Source organism: Silurus aristotelis (assembly GCF_946808225.1).
Source record: "Silurus aristotelis genome assembly, chromosome: 9".
NCBI classification, from domain to species: Eukaryota; Metazoa; Chordata; class Actinopteri; order Siluriformes; family Siluridae; genus Silurus; species Silurus aristotelis.
Window position 1 is genome coordinate 13,774,352 of NC_139582.1, and position 16,896 is coordinate 13,791,247.

Consider the following 16,896-nt stretch of genomic DNA (forward strand, 5'->3'; position numbering starts at 1 on the left):
AACTTTAATTACTAACAGAGAGAGAAGATCCCAACTCGAAACGACTCAATCTGTTCAAAACCTTCATCCATTTCATTGTGTAATAGAAAATGTCAGGAAGTTAATAAGAATATCTAAAGAATAATTTGTATATTTGTAAGTGGATTAGTGAAATAACTCTGTGAATAAAATTAGTCTCAGTGTGTCATGTTAGCATAGTGCCGAGATTTTATTTATTTATTCATTCATCTTAATTTGGGCCAGTTCACACAGGTAAATGGAAAATGAGGGGGGGGGGGGGGGGATGGAAAGAATAATACTCAGTAATAAATATATAACATGTATAATGTTATGTTTATTAATATTAAATAAAATCTGTGTAAGTGTGTTTAGCTTAGCTAACAGTTGAACGTGAATGTATCAGTTAGATAAGATCAGGTGAAAATGTATTTATTACAGCTGGGGGTTAGACATCATAAAGTAAACTTATATATACATTTGTGGAATATTATATGTTGTATGTGATATTTTAGTTTTTTTACATTAAATAACAGAATAATTACAAAAACGCAACACCTTTTATCAATACATACATACTTACATACATATACTTATTTACATTTTGTCATTTAAAGTGTCTTTTTATTTGTTGTTCTTTGGATCTTTGCAGAACTTCTGAGCTGGAAAATAATTGGCTGGCATTGTAAGTTGTGTTCAATTATTTTCGTTTTGCAAAAAAAAAAAAAAAATTTATATATATATATATATATATATATATATATATATATATATATATATATATATATATATATATATATATATAATAAATGTGAATTACCATACCATCAGAAAAAAGAGAAAATAGCATTTATTGTTACTGAGCACACAAAAAAATTGAAAATATACTGTTTTTTTTATATTTCTTTAATCGCAATGTGTGGTAATCAAAATCTGATGATAAATGCCCTGCCATGAACAATATTTTAGAGGCAGGGCAAGGGTTATGCATTGCTGATTGTTCAGTAATAAATGTCTGAAGATTTGGTGTGCTATAACATTGCAAGAAGAGGAACAGGTGTTAGTCTCCCATTTACTGTCACTCGCTTAAAAATAGTAGTATCTAAAATATTTAATGCTTTAAGTAAATATATATATATTTTTAAACATACCTAATTTATAATAAAAACAGATGAATGCAACATATAATCGTTGTTATAACAATAATAATAATAATAATTAAGCATATAACTGGAAATTTTACAAAAAGAACACTGTGCTAAAGTTTTAAAGGGTTTTGAAGTTGTAGTGAATTTCTAAACTTATTTATTTTAAAATAATTTAAGTTTAAAGCATCAGATGTTTTATTGAACAGTGAGATAAAAACCGAATTAATCAAAACAAGCATTTCACATTTCCTAAGGATCATTAACATCATATTTGTTGTATTGTTGCTAAGGTATGCTTATGCAGTGTTTCTGTAATGTAAAAGAACTCAGGGTCCTGGAATAAAACCAGGTTTGTGCCGAAACAGTATTTCTGTGCATGTGTACGCTCTACCTGTCCATGTTCGCTTTATTGTTCTTGCTTTTACAGAAAGATGCTTTGTTTTGTCAGTGTTGAAGGTCAGTGCAGGAGGAATGTGCCCTAGGAACGTTAAAACAAAGCCAGTGCTGAGACTCTGAATCTCAAATGAATACGCAGGCGCTTCATTTTTTCTCAGGATGCTCGGCCCTCAAATCACTGAAGCATCCGGAACCTTCCTGTGAATTTCACTTTACCCTTTTCTGTGAGTGGCTCTAATCAGAATTTCAGCTCAGCTGATTTGGTGATGCTGACCTCACAGATCTTCAGGCTTCAGCAGAGCAGTTCTGAGTTATTCAGCAGACAGAGGGGAAAAAAAAAACTTCCTGACTGAATAATCACAGCTGTTTCTCAGCAGTTTCTCACAGGTAACAATTTATATCCTGGACAATCAAGTAAACATGACTATTGGAAAATAAATTACATCTGAAAATAAAAACACACATGGAAATGAAGTGGACTAAATTGAATAATGTTATAAATCAAAAATATTAAAATAGCATGAAAAAAAAATACAAGTGTAAAAACTATGAGATGTGTGATGTTAAATATGGATTGGTTATGCTGAGTGTAGAGTGGTTATGGTAAAAATTGGAATGGTTACATTGAATATGGAATGGTTACATTAAATATGAGATGATGATAAATGATGTGGAATGGTTATGTTAAGTGCGGAATGGTTACAGTAAATGTAGAATGATAATGTAAAATGTGGAATTGTTATATTATGTGAGGTATGGCTATGCTAAATATGGAATGGTTGCGTTAAATGTAAAAAATTATGTTAAATGGAATGGCTATAATAAATGTAGAATGATAATGCTAAATATGCTTAAATGTTATGTTAAAAATGCCATTAACTCGGACTTGGTTTTAAAGTGTGAAACAGGAACTTGGAAATGCGTTTTATAAAACATTAACTTTAAACATTAAATCTGGCATTTACTTGCAGTACAGCCAACGCTGTGACTCACGGTTTGCTAATGCTGCTACTCACTAATGCTATCAGTGCAGAGAGATGAGAGAGAAAGTCACAATGGCTGATGTTGGAAGCTAAAGTTTCTTTAATGCAAACATCCCACCGGTATGAAACGTCTGAAAAGTTTTCCATTTAACTTTCATCTCCTTCTTTTATCCAGCTGCTATCAGGAATTACAGAATCCTCCTCAGCTGCCATTAGCGTAGATGCTTTTTGACACATTCCTCAAAACGTCCAAGACAGCCAGAGCTCCAAGCCTGATGGGCAACGTCTGGATCTTATCGAACGGTGGCTATCAAGAGTCACAACAAGCCTCTTTATCTCACTGCAACACACACGTCCTACTACAGAGAGAGAGAGAGAGAGAGAGAGAAAGAGAGAGAGAGAGAGAGAGAGAGAGAGAGAGAGAGAGAGAGAGAGAGATCAGCTTATTGGATCAGGAAGAATAAAAATGACGTTCTTTAATGGGTTGCTTCTATACCACTTCACTCCACAACTCTGTATAACAGATCGCAGGACATGGATGAAGAAAGATAATTTTATGCTGCTTTGGGAGGTTAAACATCTTACACAGAAAACTGTGAACCAAACATGCTCAGTATAACATTAGGACCACCCATCTATTTCAACATTCTCATATAATATGTTTGTCTGGGAAATGAACATCACATGGAAAATTACACAACACAAATCTGGCTTTAGATCTGTAAATGTTGAAACACATGCTATCTGATTTACATTACTGAAAACACACACGCACACACACACACACACACACACACCATCTGAATAAAATTACTGAACACACATGTTCTCCGAATACATTACTGAACACTTGCGCACACACGCACACACACACACAAACACACACACACAAAACCCCTGATTAAAATTACTGAACACACATGTTCTACACATGACTGAACACACACTTACACATACACAGCATCTGTTAAAATAATTACTAATCACACACACACACATACACACACACACACACACACACACACACACACACACACACACACATATACACAAACACAAAACCACAGAAATTATTGAACATGTATATTGTGCAAATACTTTTCTGAGCACACACTTACGTACACACACACACACACACACACACACACACACACACACAGCATATGATAAAAAAATCAATAAAATACTGAAAACACACACACACACACAAAGCAGGTTTGAGGTGTTTCTATCAAGTAGCATGTATCCTTTACATTCTTTGTCACTGTGAGTGTAACTGTATGTAGTGGCCTACTCCCATTGGTGGATTTTAGAGGAGTATCGAAACAGCTCTCACACTCTGAGAGTTTAATCACAGATTTCTCACACTGACAGATACTTTATCGTCAGCCATCTCTGATGTCAGTGGTGTTGAATCGGTGTCAGTATGCACTTCAACACACTGAGCTCTACTCTCACGACCAAGAATTCATTTCAGACATGATTTTTGTCTGGAAAAAAGCTAAATCACGCTGAAACTCATACAACTTAAAGCCAGATTTAGATCTGTAAATGTTGAAAAAAGATTAGTTCTGTGCATGTGTGTGTGTGTGTGTGTGTGTGTGTGTGTGTGTGTGTGAGAGAGAGAGAGAGAGACTGTGTGTGGCATGTCATCTGTGTCCAGACACACACAATACATTTCTTCAATAAAACTCCATTACACAAACTGCACAGTGAAAGCGCTTCATCGTTTCAGCCTTATTAAAGTTAATCTTATCGACGTTCGAGTTATCTCTGGAGGATTGTAGCGATTTAGCTGAACGTCTTGTCTGCTCTCGTTGATTGGAGGTGTTGTTTTTTTTTTTTTCTTTTTTTTTTTTTTATGGAAAGCTGCATCGTATTATGATGGGATTTTATGTCAGTTTGTTCATCCGAGCAGAAACGGCTGCTGAGGGAGCCTCCTTGTGCGCCTCGGCTTCCACGCATCTGGGTTTTATATTGCTGTTTCTCTGAGATGAGTGTTCTTTTGTGTGATTATAAACATTATTCCACTTCACTGAGACATAAAATAAAGATTTCAAGGTGCATTAGCTTTAGTTTTTCTCTTATTGCTAATTAATCAAAACGAACAGCAGGCAGTGCACCGAGCGTGCCACAGACATCCTTTTATTCGGTGGAATTGTCGCAAACTTTACACCGCTATTGGAAAAATCAACATGCTCTGATGAGAGGACTTTATAATCCATAATTCATATTTGGACAAGAAACAACGATGGACAGAGTCGTATTATAGTCCTTCCACTCCCGGTGGAAATCATCAGGATACTTATCATCAGTTGCTTATTTGCATAATGGAAAACTTACTCAAAGCCATTGGTTGCTCCATCTTCAGAAAATCTGCAGCTTTTACTGGCAAAGAACATTATTTTTATCTGTTTTGAGTTGCATTTATTGCTATAGAACAACCACAAAACAAGTTATCCTGAGTTATGAAGGAATGAAATGAAACCTGGACTTGGATCTTATCTGGCCAAGTGAGGAAAAAAACATGTACAGCTTGGCCCCTGTCTTAACAACAAGCATCGCATTACCCACCATGGTAACACACACCTACACACACACACACACAAATCATTAACACGACAAGCTGATATGATTGATAGTTAATGAGTTTTTAAAGCATTAAAAAGATTATCAAAACATGGGAATCTAAATGTTTAATAAGACAATCCAAAGTTGGTATTTCGATGTCATGAGCTAATTTGCAATCAAAATACGATATGTCTTACGAGAGTGTGTCTCACAGCAGATGCATTTGATTACAAATAACATCACCATAATAATCTTTTGGTATTGCTCTGTATTTCTGTTTTTATACATTTTTATAACCTTTATATCTTTATAACCTTTTTATCTCTGTAAAGTTGATTTGGAAAATGTCTACTAAGCACTATATAAATAAAACAGAATTTAAAAGCTTTTAAAAAGAAAAAGTGGAGATTTATCACAGACCCAAGCAGAAGTTTTGGAGATTGGTTTCATAAAATCCGTATGAGAGCTTTTTATTAGCTTTTACAATAAAAAAAAAAAACCTGAGCAAAGAGTTTAAACAACAAACAAAATCATAAAATAATTACAAAAAGTAAAATTCTAATCAGATTAAATTACACATGAAAGAATAAAACATCAAAAATGAGCCTCTGATGTTATTCGCAGTGAAGCGCACCATTTGTGATTAATTAGACTCAGAATTTGCTGCTGCTGCTCCCATGGGTGCTTTTCAAACTGGGGTGTATTTAATTTTGAAATTATAAAAAGGATGCTTTGAAGGATTAAACCACTTCATACTACTACTTGAGTTCTGGATTGGTCAGAAAGTGCTAATTCATTATCTAGACCAGCATTTCTTACAGTAGCAGCTGCAAATCACTGGTTCCTAAAGCACTCATTTTAATGCAATATCACGTCTACAGCAACAGCTCAATCACAGGAACGTGTTCAAAGGACACTCCACCCATAATATAAAGAGATTGAGATGATTATGGAACTATCTGTCCACACAGCATGTTTAGGAGCAGTATGAACAGTAGGCAGAGAACAGATAATATACATGAAGATTAATCTTAATAAATATACAAATAATAAGTCTACCAAGTACCAAGCATTTAACAAGCAAAAATCTCTCGAACATCCTATACCACCACTTCTCTTGTCTCAACACTACCCTTTTTTTGTTTTAATACTCAAAGCTCCACCTTTTTTGGAACATCACCATTACTGATTGGTGCATAAATTCTGTATGATCAAGCCAATGAATGAAAATGGCCCCTGTAATTAGGAAAGAGAAAGCAGAAGGGTGAGAGAACAGCAAAAAAAAAGAAAAAAAAAAAAAAAGTAAACAAAACAAAAGCACCAAAAAAACTTTAAACGGATATGTGCCACTGCGACACGTAACAATCTCCAGTGTCAGAACTTTGTATATTTTCTGACCTCTTCTAGACAGGAGTTTAAACTTCTTTTCAGTTTTTTCAATAACATGACAAACTAAAATTTGTTTAATTTTTGTGGCTTATAAACATAAAGAGAGAGTAAATATAGGATGGTAAGGATCTAACAGAAATTAAAAGAGCCACTGTCTTCATGTTTCACAACTAGATGTAGTTGAAATGGATTAAAATGTAGTTGTGTCCCTTTAAAAAAAAAAAAAAAAAAAAAATTGATAGTTGACAAAGGAATGAAACCAGTGCCATTGTGCTGTTAGAAAAAAATTATCACTTTAGCGTGGTAACTCTGCTTCATCACCGCTCACTAAAACTTTTAAAACATTTAAAGCCTTTAACCAGACAGTTTTCCAAGACTTTTTTTTTTTTTTGCTTGGCTCGGCTCTTTTTCATCAGCACACAATGAGCAACTTTAATGGAGTTTTAATAGTCATCATGATTGTTACTGTAATTTTCTTTTCACTGATAATGTAAGAATTGTGTGTCAAAAAAAAAGAAAGTACGTAGGACAGTTATGCAAAACGGGACATGAATAATTCATGAGCAGGCCGTCATCGAAAGCTTCTTATACGGAAATAAGTGATGATTAGAGCAAGAACAGCCCATTAAATCATCCAGAACATAGACCTGGCTATAGCTTTTTTCTCTCTCCCCCACCACTCTTACACACAAACACACAATTCTTACTTCATACAAACACCACAGGTGCCTTCAAGCAACCTGATTGCCAACATCAGAGATCGTAATTTTATTAGTACTTGATTTATAAATATTGGACCCTCACTGCAGAGTAGCATTGCTGGTGGTAACTGAGCTCTGTGTGTGTGTGTGTGTGTGTGTATATGTGTGTGTTCGTTCAACATGCTCGCATTGTCTTTTTATTAAAAGTACTTCCTGTGCAATGTCCTTCTCATTTCCTTCCCTCGGGTTTTTGCCAGCACTCCGGGGCCGAACGCTGACACAAGAATGAAACTAAAAGCAGAAAATCTTCACCGTGTGTTTGACCTCGTTTTCTCACAGGAGACCGTAATTCCCATCGATGCCGTTCATGCGACAGAATGAATTTTGCACAGAACGGCACTTTCACAGTTTTAAACATTAAAATGACAATTGGACTATTATGTCTGAAATAAGTTAACTAATCACTTTTTTCCCGTATTTTTGTTGGAGTTTTATCTCTAATAAAACTTTATCTTCTTTCAATTTTCACACAGTTAACAATTTGTGGAGCTGATCTGACAGACAGTTCACACCATTGTGATTTTTTTAAATGATTGTAATCTTTATTATCATCGCCAAAACATTGTATTCTTAACAACGTAGCATGCGACTCAATGAAGAGAATTTTTGTACTATTGAGCATTGAAAAGAATAGGAGTTATTCACATTATAACAATAAGCTGATTCGATATGAGATATAATACTGCAATAATAATGGGTTTACTTGTAAGCGTAAGGTTTACTACTTTTGGATAAAAGCGTGCAAAAGTTTACACACGCTCTGGATCTGTGTAAATATGTCTTAAAAGTGTATTTTTGTCCCCTTAAGAATCTCATAATAAATTGTTTATTAATTTAAATGATTTTTTTTTACATATGAAATGCATAAATGAAAAATCACCACCATCATTCACTCATTGGAAAAGAAATAACACAGTCAGTGCAAACTGGATGAGGATGGTTTCTCTTTTGAGTCTGATTCCTCTCATACCATCTCAGGATGGTTTTCTTTGCCATCGGCTTGCTCAACAAGGATAACCTTATAAGGAACAAACTTATCATCACTAAACATATACATTCCAACTTTATAACCATTTATATCTGTAAAGCTGCTTTGGGACAATGTCTATTGTTAAAAGTGCTATACAGATTATTTAGAATTTAAATAACTATAGGTGTCCTCTCATGTTCACTAAAATTTAAAGTATTAATTTTTTTTTTTTTTTTACCTTTTGGTGTTTAGCAAAAAGTGTTCACTATTTAAGATATAAAAAGTGTTTTTGCTAATGAGGAAGTAATATAATTGTGGATTTTTATTAGTTTCACTCCACCCTTTGGTTATCATTGCTTCCTTGTACACTGATACAAATCTTTTGTTTAGGTCAGCCACATGCGAATTTTATAAACTTCACTCTAAATTTTTACTTGAACCTGTTTGGACAGTTTCTTTATATTCATGACTCATGGAGGGATGCAAACTTTCACACGCAACTGGATCCTAAAATCTTAGGAAACACTGATCTGGTTGAGAGACATCTTTATTAGTATAATTTATTTAGTCAGTGGGGCAGATCTTAAATTAAGCTCAACTAGCCAAATTGTAAACCATAATGACATCACTGTTATTAGCTAATTTTGGCTAGCTGTAATGGAGTTAGTATGATTTTAGCTAGCTACTGTTAGTGTGTGCTAATTTGGCTAATGTGGCTAATCAATTAATGTGATGATATTGTGGTGATAAAAAATGAATATGTTCTTTATAAGTGTACGTTTGTCCCTGACGAGCAAGCCGGTGGCGACTGTGGCAAGGAAAAACTCCCCGAGATGGCATAAGGAAGAAACCTTGAGAGGAACCAGACTCAAGAGGGAACCCATCCTCATCTGGGTTGCGCCGAATGTCCATTTATTGCATATATACGATGTTGCGGTGATGGTGATCAGAAGCAAACTGTAGTCCTGAGTCAATGTAGCAGACTGTTGACAATAACTACAGTGCCATCCATCCTCAAATCTCCTGTACTTACTTCGGAATTCCATGGAACCAACCAAGGCGTTGATAAGAAACCATCCCCAGCTGCACAGAGTGGCCTCCAAATGAAGAGAACACTATCCAGAGGAAGGCCTTGACGAATCCACGGGGGGAAGAGGGACAGGAAAAGTGGTCACAGTTGGATGTTGGGTTACACGGTATACCGGTACTAAAGTACCTAAGATACCAAAGCTTCAAATTACATGGAAATGTTTATTTAACAGAATTATCAGTACAGTAGTAGCATAAAATAATATGTAAGGAAGTTAATACTATCAAAATCACAAAACATGATTGTGGAACTTTTGGCTGCAGAGTATCATGTCATACTCATTTTACATCGACATAAGAAAATAAAGTGATTACAAACGCATATCAGATCTTCACTATCTTACTGTTTCATTGTATCTTGTTATCAAACCATGATTTGTGATTTCAGATGAAAAATTTGCTACAAAATCAACAAACTTTCAACAGTAATGTGAACACTTCTTTTTGACCCTCTTATGGACTGCTTAATTAAAAAGCAGTGTTTAATGAGAATCTGGTAGAGCAATACCATTTACAAACATAGGGATAGTATAAACTCACCGGCCACTTTATTAGGTACACCTTACTAGTAACGGGTTGGACCCCCTTCTGCCTTTAGAACTGCCTTAATCCTTTGTGGCATAGATTCAACAAGGTACTGGAAACATTCCTCAGAGATTTTGATCCATATTGACATGATAGCATCACGCAGTTGCTGCAGATTTGTCGGCTGCACATCCATGATGCGAATCTCCCGTTCCACCACATCCCAAAGGTGCTCTATTGGATTGAGATCTGGTGACTGTGGAGGCCATTTGAGTACAGTGAACTCATTGTCATGTTCAAGAAACCAGTCTGAGATGATTTGTGCTTTATGACATGGCGTGTTATCCTGCTGGAAGTAGCCATCAGAAGATGGGTACACTGTGGTTATAAAGGGATGGACGTGGTCAGCAGCAATACTCAAGAAGGCTGTGGCGTTGACACGATGCTCAATTGGTACTAATGGGCCCAATGTGTGCCAAGAAAATATCCCCCACACCATTACACCACCACCACCAGCCTGAACCGTTGATACAAGGCAGGATGGACCCATTCTTTCATGTTGTTGACGCCAAATTCTGACCCTACCAACCGAAAGTGGCAGCAGAAATCGAGACTCATCAGACCAGGCAACGTTATTCCAGTCTTCTATTGTCCAATTTTGGTGAGCCTGTGCGAATTGTAGCATCAGTTTCCTGTTCTTAGCTGTCAGGAGTGGCACCCGGTGTGGTCTTCTGCTGCTGTAGCCCATCCGCCTCAAGGTTCAACATGTTGTGCTTTCAGAGATGCTCTCTGCATACCTCGGTTGTAACGAGCGGTTATTTGAGTTACTGTTGCCTTTCTATCAGCTCGAACCAGTCTACCATCTCTAATCCTAGAGATGGTTCTGCGTGAAAATCCCAGTAAATCAGCAGTTTCTGAAATACTCAGACCAGCCCATCTGGCAGCAACAACCATGCCACGTTCAACATTCTGACGCTCGGTTTGAACTGCAGCAGATCGTCTTGAACATGTCTACATGCCTAAATGAATTGAGGTGCTGCCATGTGATTGGCTGATTAAAAACAATTTGTGTTAACGAGCAGTTGAACCTAATAAAGTGGCCGTTGAGTGTATATTATATATTGATATATTATTTATTATATATAGAACACTAGTCATGAAGTCAACAGTAGCCAAAAACTGAGTGTGATCAGTAACAGGAGAACTTTCCACAAAATGTGTCGGAGATTATCCTCTCTCACACTGAGCAAGGCGTGCCAGCTCACAGAAAGCGAGCCGGCTTCAGTGCTAGTGAACTTCCACTTTCACTTTTGTGTTTGCATGGAACGTGTAGATTGGTTTTCATATTTATATATTTGTTTTTAATCATGTAATGTTTCCACTCCGTCTCGTCATTAGTCTAGTGTCACGTTTTTGTTTCTGTTCAGGTAATGTACCCAACCCTATCGCATTATTGGTTCTAGCCTTCAAGTGTGAGTTCATTCACAAGTATTGTAATAGTTCATTCACAAGTATGTAACTCACATATGTGGTTACCCCTTTGTTTCCATTTTTCAACTGTGAAGTAGTGCATTCTCTTTTGCTTTGTGTTCCATAAAAAATCTCTTGCTTCTGTTCGTCCTTGTCTTGCCTTAGTCACTTTGTTTACTGACCACCTGACCTGTGCCTGTTCTCATTTGTGCATTTGGATTACGTTCTAGTTTTGATTGCTTTGGATACTACATGAAATAAATTGTTCCTTTTCATTTGCCGGCTTCAAATGGCAGTGTTTTAGAGGGGGTGTGGTTTTTGACAAAGAATATATAATATCTCCAAACACACAAAATCAATTCATCTACTCAGATCTGTTCACTGAATGCTAGAGTTTACGAATAAAAAAAAAACACAGCTAAGGTGAATTGACTGAGGTCTTGATGTGACATGATCTTTGACTGGATGTTTATGTAATGCACTCAGTCTGAATATAAGGTTAATAAGGTGTGTATATATATATATATATATATATATATATATATATATATATATATATATATATATATATATATATATAGGACCTTTTTGCGGCTGTGAAACCTGCTATGAGTCATCATCATTGGCTCCGAAACATTTCTCATATGAACGGTGTCAATGGAGAGCTGCCCGTTGTAGCCGCACTGTTTTTGCTGAGGTGTAAAAGTGGCAGTGTGGAGCAACTGAAGGTGTGATAGGAGTTGATGTTGAATAAATGATGACAGGAAGAGTTGCTGCTTTTCTAGAGATTCAACAGAACAGTAGTGACAATGAAAGATGGTTAAAATTTAAAGAATGCTGGGTTGGACACACGCACACTCAGATGCACCACAGGGCTAAATTAGTGTGCACACATTTCACCTTCTCTGTCACTGCGAAACAATAATGAGCCGTTGTGCTAGCGACTCAAACCTGCTGTGAAACTTTCATGAGCTCTGACTATGTCTGTAAAAATCCCTTAAATAAAGTTGGAGACTCTCCGTATTATCACCATTGAAGCTTCCCAATGTCCCTCAGTAATCAGCATAATATCTGCAATTTCATGACAAACAAAATGAAACAAACTAACAGTTTCAATCAACAGCTTGGAGGTTGATCACATTCTGCTGCTCGCACTCTGATGTGATGAAATCCTATTGACTATTTATGAGTGTATATATTTTGTACTTCTTGGTTTTTTAAATTCCTTTTCTGTTCTCTACATACAGTGCCAGTGGTCCCAATAGCAGAATCAATAACATATTTTGGTATTGTACAGCAGAGTATTCTCAGCAAGTGGGATCCAAGAACACTTTATTGTTTAAAAAAATAACAAATAAAATTAAAAAATTAAAAATCTTATCTGGAACATTCTTCCCGTTCTTCAGATGTACTTCTGGTGGAAGCCATTATGCTTTTATATAGAACAAAATGTTCAATGGGTAACCAAAAACGTATTTGACAAATACTTAGAAGAGGTAACACATGTTCTATGTAGAATAAGTTCTATGTAGCATCCTACACAGTGGTTCTTCATCAGGAAAGGATCAAAACAAATATTCAGTAAAACTTTCTAATTTATCCCCCTTGAGGAGCCTTCTTTTTTTATATAAAGGGTTGCACCGATCACACATAACAGTATGACCTGTGAGTGAATAAAACTGATTATGTCTTCATTATGGCACCTGATAGTAGGTGGAATATATTAGGCAGCAAATTAAAATTTTCTCCTCAAAGTTGATGTGTTAGAAGCAGGAAAATATGGGCAAACGTAAGGTTTTTAGCGAGTTGGACAAGGGCCAAATTTGATGGCTAGACGACTGTGACAGAGCATCTCCAAAACTGCAGCTCCTGTTCAGTATCTATCAAATGTGGTCCAAGGAAGGAACAGATTGATGCATGTGGGGAGTGTAGTCCGATCCAACAGATGAGCCATTAATGCTCGATGGATCAGAAATGTTTTGGCAGCAAAAGGGCGACCAACACAATATAAGGCAGGTGGTCATAACAAAGTAAAAATCTGGAATGCTTAAGAGTTTTTTTTAGCTTGAGCACTTGTGGAAACTTAAAAGGTTCTTCAAACAGTGTGTCCTATAAAAAAGGACTCTAACTAGAACCCAATGAGTTTTGCAAGCTAATGTGCTGAATCATTCAAAGAAGCCTTGTAAGCTTAAGTATGATGCTCAAATGAAAGTGTTTATTACATTTAAACATCGCTTCAGTAAATAAATGTTGTGAAATGATTCTGAATTATTTAGAATTAATATTTTAGTGTTGTTGTAACACCACTGATAATGATCTATAATGTTCTGTGTTTCTTACAGCCGAGCACAATCATCGTCTCACAGCCATGCTGTGGGGGGTTTTCAGAGCGAAGCAGAACTCGAGCTGTGGTGGAATACTAATCAGGCCACTAATCTCTCTCAGTTGTTAATTAGGATTCTAGAGAACAAAAAAAGCCGTCACCTGCTTGATTGAAGTGCTGAACGCTGCGTGTAAGTGTTTGACTCGATTGACCCGAGTTAAAAATAAGAGCATGGAGCACAGAGCAGGCGGGGTCTAAGCACGACCTGTCTGTGCCATTATTAACGAAGGAGTGTTGTAATCTTTTTAATCACTTCCTGTTTAAAGTACATTTGGCTTAAGGGGAAAAATCAATCATGATAAAGAAGGATAGAAATGTCAGACCAATATGAGCTTTATTTCAACAGATAAATTCAATGCTGATGATATAATACAGTTTATGACATCACAATGCAGCACAGGTATAATATTAGTCTAGTCAACAAGCCTCGCACACTAGCCAGCCTTTTATCCTACTTTCTGAATCAAATAGCTTGAGAAGCTTGTCTGAATCAGTGGCCTTGACCCACATTTCAGGGAAAAGAGATTCTAAGCACCAAAAAAAAAAATGCACCAGTCAATAATGATGTGATGACTAGAAAAAAAGGACCAAACTGTACTTTCACCGTTGTTACGAAGTGACAATTAAAGGGGCAACTTTTGTACCTTAATTGTCTCTTCTAATACCTCTAAATAGGGTTCTACATAGAACACACTGTTAGTGTTCCCACAGTGAGACCTACAGAGAACTAATCAGAGTTCTAAAAAGTACAGAAAACTCTGGTTAAAGTTACCCGATACTGCACTCTTTGAAACGGTTCTTAACCTCAAAAAAAGTTTCACTTTGGACTGCTTAAGATAGAAAACCACTCTAATTTGCTTCACAGACCCTTTAAGTACAGATTGTTTTCTGTAGTCTAGATTAGTTAAATCCATAATGAATTATAAAGAGAAAGTTCTACAACACTGAGTAAGTGTAGTATGGTGATGAGAGCTTAAGGTTGTCCTCCTGGAAGAACCCTGAAACATTTCATGCAGAACCATACAACAGATGGCTTCCTTTCTGGTGCAAATTTTTTTATGTATGTGTGTGTTTGAGAGAAGGCAGAGTGAACTGACACCCCACGGCGTTCCCGGGATTAACTATTAGGAATATTAGAAGGACCCATGATAGGTTCACCTTTAATTAGCCTTTAATTAAAGAGCTGGTGAAAGTCTCATTGGTGTGAGGTAAAGGAATTTGTGTGTGTTTCTGGTGATAAAATAATAGGCAAGACATAATTAATAGTAAGTACAATTCATTAAAAAATAAATGGTGAATACTGTGCTTCACTGCTGGGCAAGATGATGTAAAACACGTTTAGCCATCTAATCATATGGCAAAAAGCTGGTGATGTCACCAGGGAGTAGGGTTGCACAGTATACGGTACTGCGGTAGTATTATGGTAATAAACTTGAAAATACAGCCAGTGCCAATATCTAAAAGTCTTTCCTAATGGATAAAATGGATTTAAAATGTGAGGAGCATGAGAAGCCTGATTTAGTAATTATTTAGCAATTTTGCCTGATGAGACCAGGAAGCTTATTGATGATGGAAAAGCCAATGAACAACAGACATTTCAAGTAGAAATCTCTATAAGCTTTAAACTGAAGCCTGAACCCAGCCTGCACTTGAAATCAGTTTTATCAGGACACAGTGCCCACTCAGAACACAAAAGCTCAATATAAGGTGTAAAGTCACATAAAATCCACTCAGTACATCTTCAAAACATAAGTTTTGAAGAGAGTTCATAGAAAGTTGTACACAACTATTTCCACAAATAGCTAACTAGCTAAGTTAATTGTACTCATGAGTTGCACCTGCTGTATGCCAAGTGGTGAAACAGAGAGCATGTTTATTATCTCTTATATATCTTATTATCTTATAATCTTATAGCTAGCCACATGAAGAAAATGGAAATTGTAATAATCTGTCCCTGCTGTTTGCACTTCGACAGATAGCTAAGCAGGATGAAGGACGAAGAAAAAGATCAAAACTGAAAGTTTCTTCTAAATCTTAAGCTGCTCAACATTGTACTTTATTCTTGTGACGCTAAAATGCAAACAAAAAAACATATGTTAAGGATAAAAGGAGTAAAAGTTATTTTGAAAACAGAAAAACATGCTAAAACAAGATAGCATGAAACATGAAATTCAATAACCAAATAAACTTACAGATAACGGCCTCTGGCATGAAAAGAAAATATAGCCTTTTGTAATCATTGAGACATCTGCTGTACCAGTGCTGTTGTGAACTAAAATCTAAAATGGCCATCATGACCTATAACCTAAATCACATGCTGGGCTCCAACCAATCGAATAAATCCAAAATTAAATGACTATTTAAATAGACAGAACACTCTCCACTGGTATTTTCAAAATACCACTATTATCAATACAACAGTTCTTTGGAACATTAGTCCTTCTGTTCTTCTGGTGACAGAAGAAGAATCACGTAAGACAGGTTTCAGATATGTTTTACAATGCCCATCCTTAGTAACTTTGATTACAATTTTCCTGACCTTGTCTTCACTGCCTGTGAATATCTTAGTGACAAGAGCAATAAAACTATATCTCCTTCCTTGATGTTAGGTCGGTTGGTTTGCCATTTGCAGCGACTATGAAGATTGACCATGTACTTATGTCGACACTTTACTCAGAAGGTGTCAGTAATTGCAACGTGCAACTCCGATAAGTCACTCCCAAGCTCCTCCCGTAAGGGATGCATGAGGAGGTTTGTAGATCTAGCAACAGCTTTCCTCAATAAAGTAGTTCCTAAAGAAAGGCTCCTATGACAGCATTCCCAGCTCCTTGTAAGTGCCTTTGAAATTTGTGCCACAGTCTCTGTTTCACTGGACCTCTTATGGCAAAAAAAAAAAAACGGAGGGCATTGATAAAGGTCAAGGCATCAAGAGAATCGATTAACTCAAAGTGCTCGAATGCTCAAACAGGTAAAAATGAGTACCCAGCTTTTACTGTTTACCAAACCCGCTTGTGTTTGACGAGAAGTAACCATCCAGGGCCCAAAGTTGCCATTTTTTTAGGCACTCACTACTTCAGTTTTGGGTTAGAATGAATGTATAATGTGGAATAAGTCTGATATAATTTGTCTAAGACATTTCCACATCGAGAAGTGCTCAAAGCGATGCAAGCCAAGACAAACAGGGAATTCATTGACAGGTCAGTACAATTAAAAT

General features: G+C 36.3%; 1 long non-coding RNA gene across 1 annotated transcript; it reads right to left on the reverse strand.

Moving 5' to 3' along the window:
• Positions 1-1,258: 1,258 nt before the first annotated feature.
• Positions 1,259-15,951, reverse strand: LOC310731391. Its single transcript, XR_014535180.1, has 3 exons — positions 15,875-15,951; positions 2,535-2,883; positions 1,259-1,847 (listed from the first exon to the last, which is right to left on the reverse strand). It is a non-coding gene; the product is annotated as an uncharacterized lncRNA (long non-coding RNA).
• Positions 15,952-16,896: the final 945 nt, after the last annotated feature.